The sequence below is a fragment of the Platalea leucorodia genome, assembly GCF_965183815.1.
Source record: "Platalea leucorodia genome assembly, chromosome: W".
NCBI lineage: Eukaryota > Metazoa > Chordata > Aves > Pelecaniformes > Threskiornithidae > Platalea > Platalea leucorodia.
Window position 1 is genome coordinate 38,640,722 of NC_138859.1, and position 12,335 is coordinate 38,653,056.

The window sequence follows — 12,335 nt, forward strand, 5'->3', positions numbered from 1 at the left end:
AGCCCCTGGTGAAGACCATGGTGAGGCAGGCTGTCCCCCTGCAGCCCATGGAGGTTAACAGTGGAGCAGATATCCACCTGCAGCCCATGTAGGACCCCTCACCAGAGCAGGTGGATGCACCCAAAGGAGGCTGTGACCCTGTGGGAAGCCCACGCTGGAGCAGGTTTGCTGGCAGGACTTGTGGCCCTGTGGGGGACTCACACTGGAGCAGTCTGTTCCTGAATGACTGCAGCCCGTGCAAAGGACCCACGCTGGAGCTGTTTGTGAAGAACTGCAGCCCGTGGGAAGGACTCACGTTGGAGAAGTTCATGGAGGACTGTCTCCTGTGGGAGGGACCCCATGCTGGAGCAGGGGAAGAGTGTGAGGAGGAAGGAACAGCAGAGACAATGTGTGATGAACTGAGCACAACCCCCATTCCCTGTCCCCCTGCACTGCTTAGGGGGAGGAGGTAGAGAAATCAGGATCGAAGTTGAGCCCAGGAAGAAGGGAGGGGTGGGGGGAAGGTGTTTTAAGATTTGGATTTATTTCTCATTACCCTACTCTGATTGGATTGGTAATAAATTAAACTGATTTCCCTGAGTCGAGTCTGTTTTGCCTGTGACAGTAATTGGTGAATGATCTCTCCCTGTCCTTATCTCGATCCACAAGCCTTTCATTATATTTTCTCTCCCCTGTCCAGTTGAGGAGGGGGAGTGATAGAGCAGCTTGGTGGGCACCTGGTGTTCAGCCAAGGTCAACCCACCACAGCAGGCTATTGCTAGATCTTTTCACTTATGGCTGTATGTTACCTAGTATTTTAAATACCCCACAACTGATCTTGGAAAGATTCTGAATACCCCTCAGTCCCTTTTAATTGCATGTACTCATTGCCATTCTAGATAAGGCTCTGATACAATGTGTGATCAACATCATCTTTGTTTTTTTTCATAATGGCTTTACCACTTTATTCAGACTTATTTGGAACATACACTTATTAAGGCAAGGATCTGTCACTTATTTTATCAGCAGTATGTTGAGCATGTCTACAGAACTGCATTAAAGTTTATAGTAACAGAAATGCCAACATTAATGCATTGCCTAAAAGTGAAAGAAAATTTTGAAAATGAGAAAGACTTTTAAAAGTTATTCTGTTTCCTGAGCAGAGTGACCTAAAAAAGCACCCTGTGTTTTAAGACATAACTAACTCCTTGTTTATATCATTCCAAAATATCAGTTGACTTCTATGTTAAAACAAAGGAGGAAGAGGAAATGGATAATATTGTTTTCTTTATTTGGATGTTTTCTTATCACGAATGTGATGGGTAGTGCTGTATGAATAAGCAAGAGAGCTCAGTGATATTAAATGTTCCAGCAACAGGTGTTCTATGTCCCTACTCTCATATATTTTTTCCTTTTAGAAGTAGAATTGCAGCCAAACCTGAAATTTAGCAGTCCTGAACCTTGTGATTTGTTGTTGCAGCCAGGGCTGTGGTTATTTGACAGCTGGTTTACTGTAGAAAATTCCTCTCACAAGTCTTCCCTCTCTCACCCTCTAGTAAGTTAAGTTAATGTTCATACTCTTTAAAAGGTATCTTTGACAATATTGACTGCCATCCCCAAGTGACCTCTGTAATAAGTTATTTAGGGATAAATTGTGCTTCAGTGTAAATCTATCTCCAGTTAAACAGATGGAGTTATTTCAGTGAAGTAGCTTCAAATCTTCAGAAATATTTTTCATTTAAGGTACAATTTAATCCTTAGACTTTTGTCAAATATATGTTTCAAATCTGAAGCTACTCTGCTCCATGGGATAAGCTGTTAAATGTTTGTTTTTATCATATACTATTGCCTAGTAAATGTTCTCTTGTGAATGAAAAAGAGAGAGACAGATTTCTGCCCTAGACACTTGTGGTATGAATTAGAATAAGTGATGACCACAGAGAGTGTTCAGAAAGGAAAAGTGAATACAGTCTTAAAATCCTTCCTTTCAGGTTAAAAACTATTAACTCTTTGACAATGGTAGCTTAACTACCTCTTTTAATGGAACAGTTGACAATAAGCTTGATTAAATTTGCAAATATGATTTGTAGTTTTATGCACACAAAATATAATTTGTGAAGGACGAGTGGTGTAGATAGTTTTGCATAACTCCCATCTAATGTTTGCAAGCATTGCCATTTAGAAGAGTTTTCTCTCCTTTAGGACATTTAGGACATCTAGGACATTTAGGACATGTCCTAGATACTACTATAGAGATTTAGGCTTTGTGGGTGCTTTTGAAACTTGATATGTTTTAGTGAACTGTTTTGTTTCAGGATCACTTTCATCCCAACTACCTTTCACTTTCTGTATGTTAATCAATACCATCCTATTAATGAGGTTTACATCTAGAATAGCTGCTGTCTTATCTCCTTCCTGTTAGCTGCCTTGTTTCTATGTCTCTGTAGGTGGTAGCTATCAGTATATGACTTCTCCTTCATGACCATTGCTTCCTGGCATGTGTTCCTTTAGTTAGGTCCAGAACTATATAAAGACTTGATAGCTCAACAGAAAAGAGATTTGAGCAAGGTCTGGAATAGTACTGCTGAAGATGGCCAGCAGTCAGTTTTCCTGCCCACAGAGCAATCAGTTGCTCTTCCTCCCACGATGCCATTCTGCTTGTCTTGAACTGGCAAGCTCCCTTCAGTCTAGATGATTCTGTTTTCATTCATTTGATGAGGTCTATGCCCCATAAGCTTTAGAGCCAAGTCACCTACTACAGTTCACATACTTGCTCCTTAGAATTTTTCCAGGGTAGTAGGTTCTCAGGAGAGGGTGAGATTTGGTATCTCCAGCTGTATTGAGTCTGGCTGGATGGAGTTAATTTTCCCCATAGCAGCCCTCATAGTGTATTTGTAGCTAGAAAGGTGTTGATAACACACCAGTGATTTGGCTACTGCTGAGCAGTGCTGGCACAGCATCAAGGCTGTCTCTCCAACATCCCCCCCTCACCCCCAAAGGCCAGTAGGCTGGGGGTGGGCAAGATCTTGGGAGGGGACATAGCCAGGACAGCTGACCCAAACTGACCAAAGGGATATTCCATGTCATATGACGTCTGCTCAGCAATAAAAGCTAAGAGTGTGAGGAGGAAGGAGCAGCAGAGACAATGTGTGATGAACTGAGCACAACCCCCATTCCCCATCCCCTTGTACCACTTGGAGGGAGGGGATAGAGAAATTGGGAGTGAAGTTGAGCCTGGGAAGAAGGGAGGGGTGGGGGGAAGGTGTTTTAAGATTTGGGTTTTATTTCTCATTACCCTACTCTGATTGGATTGGTAATAAATTAAACTAATTTCCCTGAGTCGAGTCTGTTTTGGCTGTGATGGTAATCATAAGATTTGACTATTGCCTCAAAGCTTTTATTTTTTTATAAATTAATTAAAACATATTTTATCAGAGAAAGCGTGACTCTATTTCTAGTAAAACCTGAACATTGAGTATTAGTCATTGATAATGAAAGCAGACTGGTTAGTAAACTGAGTGAAGACAACAGCATGTAAGGTCATACATGGTGAAGAATATTTTCAAAACTGGACCCATTTCCTGAAAGTTATGTAGAGTTAATTGTATATAAGCTCTTAGTATGAAGCTACAGAAGAACAGATACACATCTTTTAAAAATGTGTACACACACAGAGAATTAACTTTTACTAATGACATTGTTAAATGATATGGTGTTAATATTTTTTCAGCAATTACTGTTGAGACTGTACCTGAGTTCTGTGTCTACTTCCAATGAAGCAGCCTAAAGAGGATGTTGAAAGACTGAATATGCTTTAGTTTATTGAATAGGATATTAAGAGACTTGGCAATAGTAAAGAAATATTGGAATGGAGATAAAATGTCTGACAGCTGAAATAATTACTTTAAATTGTTAAAGAAAGATATAACTAGATCCAGTGATCAGAAGCTGAAGTTAGCAAGGTTTGAATAGGAGAGAAAAAGTATTTCTTTGTCAACAGAGGGATTGTGTGACTGTGGAACTGATTATTAAGGAAGGAATGCAGTTAATTATTTAACATTTGTAGCCTTCACATTAAAATTGGTGGATGAAATTCCTCTTTTAATCAGCAAACAAACCAGTGAGCTCAAAATGCACCAGTTAATAAGCCTGAGATTGGAATGGGCATGTAGATTTTTTGGTGATAAAAACTCTGATCAATTCATACATGTGACTTAGTTACTTATGGATAAGGGTTTGAGGCTTGAGCTGTGAATGTCTGTTAAAGTTATTCAACTTTTTGAGGCTAGGAAGAAGTCTATACATAATCCTTCTGAGGATGGCAGAACTGTCCATGTGGAACTTCTGGTGGGAAATGGATCTAATGTTTTTCTCTGTAGCACATTAATTACAAGATTTATTTTTTTTTTAGTTGCATGTTATCTCTTCAAAATCAGTCTGCCTTCACAGTTTACCAATCAATTCCTTGTTGGCTTTTTACCTGTTTTTTTTCCCCCTTGCTGTCTCCGAATTGTTCCCCAATAGATTGTCTTACAGTCTCTTTATGGCAATAATGTTAATTTTTAAAGCTAATTTTATTGTTCAAGTTTTTGCTAATAAAGCTTTATATTAAATGCATTTCTCTTGAGAGGGATTAATTTGGATTTGGAAACCTTTCATCTCCTCCTCGAAATGTTTCCAGACCTGTGATTTGTGAAATCTTCTGTTTGCTAGGACAGAAAACATATGGTCGATATTCTTCAGTTTGGCTCATTAATGGTAGTGAAAACTTCTGGTCAGCTAATCTCTACAATTAAGATCTACATTCATTGGTGTCTACGTGATTTAGAACCTGCTGGCCAAACATTTCAGTCTCCTGAGGTTGAACTTTTGTTGAGATAAGATGCAGATCTTCTTTTGTCATCATAAACATACTAGACCATATACATTCCTCCCTTCAAAATAAATAATTTACCTATACTCCTTTGTAGCTTCCTTCTGTTGTATGATTCACAGTGAATTAAATGGATAGTTAGCAGAATAACATGTACTGAAGAGTTTCAGAGAAGAAAAAAACACACTTAAGCTTTAAAATTAATTATTCTATTGGCATGTTTATTGTAAACCCCATCAAATAATTTAACTTTAAACAGAGTTGTTTTTTGTTAAAATTTGACTTTTTCTGGGAGTGTTTTTTTTTAAAATAAACAAAATAACTTTATTTTTACATCCAAGTTATAATAATTCTGAAAATGGATTTTATTCCTTGTCTATAAGTTGATGTTTCATCCCAGCATGTGTCTGTCTGCAGTATGAACTGCTTTTCCTTTTGAATTTTTTTAATTAATTTTTTAAGAACACTGAGTGTATAGTGCTAATATAAAAATATATTTTCGTAGTTGTATTTTCAGACCATTAAATCAAAATTGCCATTTAAATACAGTGTGGAATATAGATTTCCAGTTCTTTCATGCAGAGAGACTACCTCAGAGGACCAGAATGTACTCATACAGTCCATGGCTAGGGTTTGTTTGCTCTAGAAACTTTTCCAAGTAGACAAAGGATGTCTAGTATATCTTATGTAGCTTACATTTATTTACATGAAGGTTAGCCATCCAGTAACAACTCTCTCAGTGACTCTAGAATGGCTAATTTTTGAACTGAGGACCCATGGATCTAGATGACATTAGTAGTCTCCTGAGCACTGTATGTGAAAAATAACAGCATTGTAGTTTAGTTTCACAGGTTCTGATATTTTGGGGAACAGTCTGTGCAGTTGTAAAGTAGCTGTTCCACATGCAAATGTTACTAACTCCTATTTTTTTTTAACCTCTGCTGAAGGTTAGCACCCTTATAATGGAATTGGTGGAAGGAGTGATGTGAACATTACTGATCTGCTTTGGTAGAAAGTTAGTGGCTTGGTTTAAAGAGCCTCCTCATCAGCTAATGTTCAAATCAATGATTTAGCACTGAAACAGCCAGATGATAATGTCTTAGACAATGCCAAGTAGATTTTCAAGTAGATATATAATAATATTCATTTATGCAAAATACAAATAAATTAAATATTTAACAGGTTGCTGATTTGTTCCCTTGTTTCTGAGCCTTTAGTCTGCATTTGCTTAATATTAATATTTCAAGCTCTTTGCAGTTCTTTCAAGTGAAAGCTGAAATACTCGTGCAGTCTACCAATATTTCAAGTGTTTAAGGTCTTGGGAACATACAAAATATTGCAAGGCTTACAAAAGCAGTACAGATGTGGTAGATCTGCCCACTTTGTTTGGAAATGCATATAATTATATGAAATATAACTTAAAAGTATTCCATGCATATTCAGTGCCATAATATAGGAAGAATTTAAGGTAGTGAGCCCTACAAGCTTTATTTCCTGTAATGACTTTGTGAATTGGCAGTTAACTAAGGCACTGTATTGGCTTTGTGTGGCAAGGTTTTGGTGGCGGGGGGGCTACAGGGGTGGCTTCTGTGAGAAGCTGCTAGAAACTTCCCCCACATCCGATCGAGCCAATGCCAGCCGGCTCCAAGATGGACACGCCACTGGCCAAGGCTGAACCAATCAGCAATGGTGGAAGCACCTCTGTGATGATAACATATTTAAGAAGGGGGAAAAACTGCTGTGCAACAGCAGCCAGAAGAGAGGAGTGAGAATATGTGAGAAACAACTCTGCAGACTCCAAGGTCAGTGAAGAAGGAGGGGGAAGAGGTGCTTCAGGCACCGGAGCAGAGATTCCCCTGCAGCCCCTGGTGAAGACCATGGTGAGGCAGGCTATCCCCCTGCAGCCCATGGAGGTTAACGGTGGAGCAGATATCCACCTGCAGCCCATGTAGGACCCCTCACCAGAGCAGGTGGATGCACCCAAAGGAGGCTGTGACCCCGTGGGAAGCCCACACTGGAGCAGGCTCCTGGCAGGACCTGTGGAGAGAAGAGCCCACGCTGGAGCAGGTTTGCTGGCAGGACTTGTGGCCCTGTGGGGGACCCACACTGGAGCGGTCTGTTCCTGAAGGACTGCACCCTGTGGAAGGGACCCATGCTGGAGCTGTTTGTGAATAACTGCAGCCTGTGGGAAGGACTCATGTTGGAGAAGTTCATGGAGGACTGTTCAATATCTTTATCAATGATCTGGATGAGGGGATTGAGTGCACCCTCAGTAACTTTGCAGATGACACCAAGTTGGGTAGAAGTGTTGATATCTGCTGGAGGGGAAGGAAGGCCCTACAGAGGGACCTGGACAGGCTGGATCGATGGGCCGGGACCAACTGCATGAGATTCAACAAGGCTAAGTGCCAGGTCCTGCACTTGTCACAACAACCCCATGCAATGCTACAGGCTTGGGGAGGAGTGGCTGGAGAGCTGCCTGGCGGAAAAGGACCTGGGGGTGTTGGTCGACAGCCACCTGAACATGAGCCAGCAGTGTGCTCAGGTGGCCAAGAAGGCCAATAGCATCCTGGCTTGTATCAGGAATAGTGTGGCCAGCAGGACCAGGGAGGTGATGGTGCCCCTGTACTTGGCCCTGGTGAGGCCACACCTCAAGTACTGTGTTCAGTTTTGGGCCCCTCACTAGAAGAAGGACATTGAGATGCTGGAGCGTGTCCAAAGAAGGGCAACGAAGTTGGTGAAGGGTCTAGAGAACAAGTCTTATGAGGAGCGGCTGAGGGAGCTGGGAGTTGTTTAGTCTGGGGAAGAGGAGGCTGAGGGGAGACCTTATTGCTCTCTACAACTACCTGACAGGAGGTTGTAGCGAGGTGGGGGTCGGTCTCTTCTCCCAAGTAACAAGCGATAGGATGAGAGGAAACGGCCTCAAGCTGCGCCAGGGGAAGTTTAGGTTGGATATTGGGAAAAACTTCTTCACCGAAAGGGTAGTCAGGCACTGGAACAGGCTGCCCAGGGAAGTGGTTGAGTCCCCATCCCTGGAGGTATTTAAAAGACGGGTAGACGTGGTGCTTGAGGACATGGTTTAGTGGTGGACTTGGCAGTGCTAGGTTAGCAGTTGGTCTCGATGATCTTAAGGGTCTTTTCCAACCTTAACGATTCTATGATTCTAAGAGTGTGAAGAGGAAGGAGCAGCAGAGACAATGTGTGATGAACTGACCGCAACCCTCCTTCCCCATCCTCCTGTGCCGCTCGGGGGGGGGGGGGGGGGGGGTAGGAGGAGGTAGAGAAATTGGGAATGAAGTTGAGCCTGGGAATAAGGGAGGGGTGGGGGGAAGGTGTTTTAAGATTTGGTTTTATTTCTCTACTCTGATTTGATTGGTAATAAATTAAACTAATTTCCCTGAGTCGAGCTTGTTTTGGCTGTGTAGGTAATTGGTGAGTGATCCTTCCCTGTCCTTATCTCGACCCACAAGCATTTCATCGTATTTTTTCTCCCCCTGTCCAGTTGAGGAGGGGGAGTGATAGAGAGGCTTGGTGGGCACCTGGCATCCAGCCAGGGTCAAACCCACCACAGGCACTCTTAAATATTGCAGATAATATTACTTAGAATTAAATATAAAATGTACAACTAGTGCTACATTCATAAAATTCAAACCAGGAGGAAAGTTAGAGGTACATGAAATAACAAAATTTTATGGCTTCAAAAAAACCAGATGTTTGCACACATGTGCTTGTGTGTGAGAGTAAACACAGAGAGTAAGGAACTGATAGTCTGGTACCTGGTCCCAAGATAAAATAACTCTGAGTATTTTTTTTTTTATTCCTATGTCAGTTACATAAATTTTAGGTCTCTCAGTTTTTACCTGTGTAAAATATACTTTTTCTTCTATATAAACCTGTTTTAACCAGTATTTGAGATACCTTGTGTACTACAGTGTTATTGAAATACTGTGCAGATTAACTTGTTCTCAAGAGTTGCATTAGGTAAAAATAAAGCAGAATTGACATTTATGAAAATCAAATTACACAGGAGGATTTCTATATCCACCTTATCTATCCTCACATAGTTAATGTTTTATTTTTTATTTCAGCCATAGCAATTCAGCTGTTTCCAATAATGAGACTTAGGAATTACATGTGTCGATTATGTTAAGTTCTGGTGACTTTTTTCTTTCTCCTGTCTTTGGAACAGCGCAAGTTCTCATCCTTTGGCATAGGAGCATGGTATTTGGCAGGAAGAGGGAGCATTGTGGTTGTATAAGGGTATAGTTCAGTTGCTTTTGTGAAAATCTCCTCCGATTAGTCAAAATTATAAGTCTTTGGAAAAATCACCTCTGGAGACTTGTTTGTAATATAGGAATGCCTTCATCAAGAAATTGCTGCTATCTTGCATGTGTGTAGCAATTTGCACTGCACTGGCATAGTAGTTTGCTTTTGTCTTGATACATGTAAAGGTGTGAAGTTCACTCCAGATACGTGAGGATGACTTTTCCTGGACTAACTTATCCATTTATAGATATATGCAGTGCAGAGCTGATTAAGAAAGCACATCAAATGAGCAGGCCTGGTTAAGAAGAGTTTGAATAATGACTGTGCTGGCCCTTGTTGAAAGCTGTATGTTTACAAAAGAGTCAGTAAAGCTATTTATTTTCGTCTTTATAAACTATGTATGTTTATATTAATATTTTTCTGAAGTTTTTCTTGATTAAAATGTTAGCTGCTGCAATAAAAAATTCAGTCACTTGTAAGAGCTTGCATTTGAGAGCTTTTTCAACTGATGTTTTTACTACATAACCTCATTTTTAAAGGGTTCAAACAGTTTCAGGTAAATTATCTATCTTAAGAACTAAAAATTTAAAACAAAAGAAAAACTTCTTGCTGCAATGCAGAGAAAACAGGGGACCAAAGCATGCTAAATTGTGTCTATTTTTTTTCTCATTTATTCAAGCAAGTCTTGCTGTTATATTGCCCATGGCTCTACGGAAGTGAGTATGGCTTGTGCTTTGTCCCTGCACCCTATGGAATGGTTTTAATTTTAAAAAACAGATGCCAAAGGGCTATTCCATACCATATGACGTCATGCTCAGTATATAAGCTGGGGGAAGAAGAAGGAGGGGGGGTGTGTTCAGAGTTATGGCATTTGTCTTCCCAAGTAACCGTTACACATGATGGAGCCCTGCTTTCCTGGGGATGGCTGAACACCTGCCTGCTGATGGGAAGTAGTGAATGAATTCCTTGTTTTGCTTTGCTTGTATGCGCGGCTTTTGCTTTACCTATTAAACTGTCTTTATCTCAACCCACGAGTTTTCTCATTTTTACCCTTCCGATTCTCTCCCCCATCCCACCAGGGAGGGGGGAGTGAGTGAGCAGCTCTGTGGTGCTTAGTTGCTGGCTGGGGTTAAACCACAACAGACCCCTAGCCGTACTTTGGTTCAGGCTGACTAAGGTTAATTATGCGATGTTAAAACCACTACTTAGAGGAGCCCTGGCAGTTCTTAAACTCTACTTAATTGCAAAACGGGATGAAATTAAGAGAGAGACAGAACACAATGAGGTATTAGGTGATAATGATCCCTGTAACCAACTCCCTACCTGGGCAGAATTAATGCACAACATCATTATAAACCATGCCTGTGAAATGGGGTGGGACAGTCTGTTAGCCGAAAGATCGGATCCAAGACCCCAAGCAGGAGATCATCGAGTGTGACCAGTAAAACAAACACCCCCATAGGAAATAGGAACTAGACCAAGGGAAAATATGCCTAAAGACCCACGAGCAGAGTCTCGGGAGTGGAGAAATGAACTGTGGAAGAAAGCATTTGCACTAGCCATTCCCAGAGCCATGATTCAGGCACAGCCTACTGGCATTATCCTGAGTCTAATAATTCAAGTGTTCCAGAAACATGATGATGGCAAAAGGAGAGAGCGTACTCCAAATACTCTGGTGCCACCCCCAGCTCCAAGAAAGAGAGATAATCCTTTCCTTCCCCTTAGGGATGGATTGCAAAGCATGAGGCCAAAAAACAAGAAATGCCAGGATGGCAACTGGGCCTGCCTGTCCGGCAAGTGGAATCTTATCAATGGATAAATAATAATGGCCCATATATTTTGATTCCAATTGGTCCTTGATGACAATTAGTAAAATTCCTAATAGATACAGGAGCACAAGTTTCAATATTAACACAACAGGATGCCGAGATGCTGGGTGTACAACCTGTATGGCAAAGAGTTAAAATTACCAAAGTGAATGGAGCAAGTGTTATATGCCAAACCGCGAAAGTTAATTTATGGCTCCTTGGCAAGAAGCGCATGTCATCTACTCACTTTGCAGTTAAAGATCACAATGAAAATATTTTGGGTTTCGATGTTTTGAATGGATGAACCTGGCACCTGCCAGATGGCAGTGTGTGGTCCTTTGGTTCAAATGTTGACCCTAACCCTGATAGAAATTGGGAGGCTACAGTGGATGTACTCCGTGCAGCCCCTGCACTCCATGATTCAAAGATTACTAATGTACCACAATACCCGATTTCTGCCGCAGCACGAAACAGAATTTCTGAGGTAATAGCAGACTTGGAAAAACGGCACATTATTTCCAGAACCCACTCCCCGTACAATTCACTGGTCTGGCCAGTCTGAAAACCGGACGGGAGATGGCGCCTGACAATTATCAGCGCTTAAATGCCAACACAGCTCCCCTAACGGCTGCAATACCCAATATTGCAACTTTACGCTACAAGCAGCTGCACACCCATGGATGACGGCACTAGATGTGAAAGATATATTCTTTATGGTCCCCTTGCAGGAAGAAGATAAAGAGAAATTTGCTTTCACTTGGGAGGGGATACAACATACCTTTAACAGATTCCCACAGGGGCATGAACATTCACCCATGATTGCTCATGCTGCACTTGCTGAACTTTTACAGACAGTCTCGCTCCCTCAAGATGTGAAACTGTACCAATATGTAGGTGATATCCTGATTGGAGGAACTTCCCCTGAGAAGGTGGGGGAAGCAGCAGCAGCAGTGTGGCAAGCACTACATAAAGCAGAAGTTGAGATTCCACCTGAGAAATGTCAAGGACCAAGTAGAGAAGTGTTTAGGTACTTGGTGGATAGTGGGCAGTGCAGTGATTCTTCCAGATACCTTAAGAAAAATCAAACAGCTGCAAGTGCCCCAATCTAGGAAAGAGTTGTAACAGTTGATGGGAACTTTAGGATATCAGAGAAAGCATATACCTGGATTTGCTATCATTGCTCATCCATTATATTTGCTTTTACGGAAGAGCAAACTCTGGAAGTGGAAATTAGAACATAAGGAGGCGATAAAAACTCTGAAGAATTAAAAACATATCAGTCATTGGGACCAGTACACCCTCGTGACCCTATTATAGCCAAATGGGGTTTTGCTGAACATGGTACTTACTGTAAACTATTCCAAACTGGCCCCGAGGGACCAGAGACCTTTATTATTCAGCTCGACTGC

At 41.4% G+C, this 12,335-nt stretch overlaps 1 pseudogene across 1 annotated transcript in view; it reads left to right on the forward strand.

The window, feature by feature from the left end:
* The window catches only part of LOC309601969 (WD repeat-containing protein 70-like), a 177,542-nt pseudogene that overhangs the window by 65,720 nt on the left and 99,487 nt on the right, over positions 1–12,335 (forward strand). The window contains exon 7 of the transcript in view: positions 11,655–11,953. The product of the transcript in view is annotated as a WD repeat-containing protein 70-like (transcript). The remainder of the gene's footprint in view (positions 1–11,654; positions 11,954–12,335) is intronic.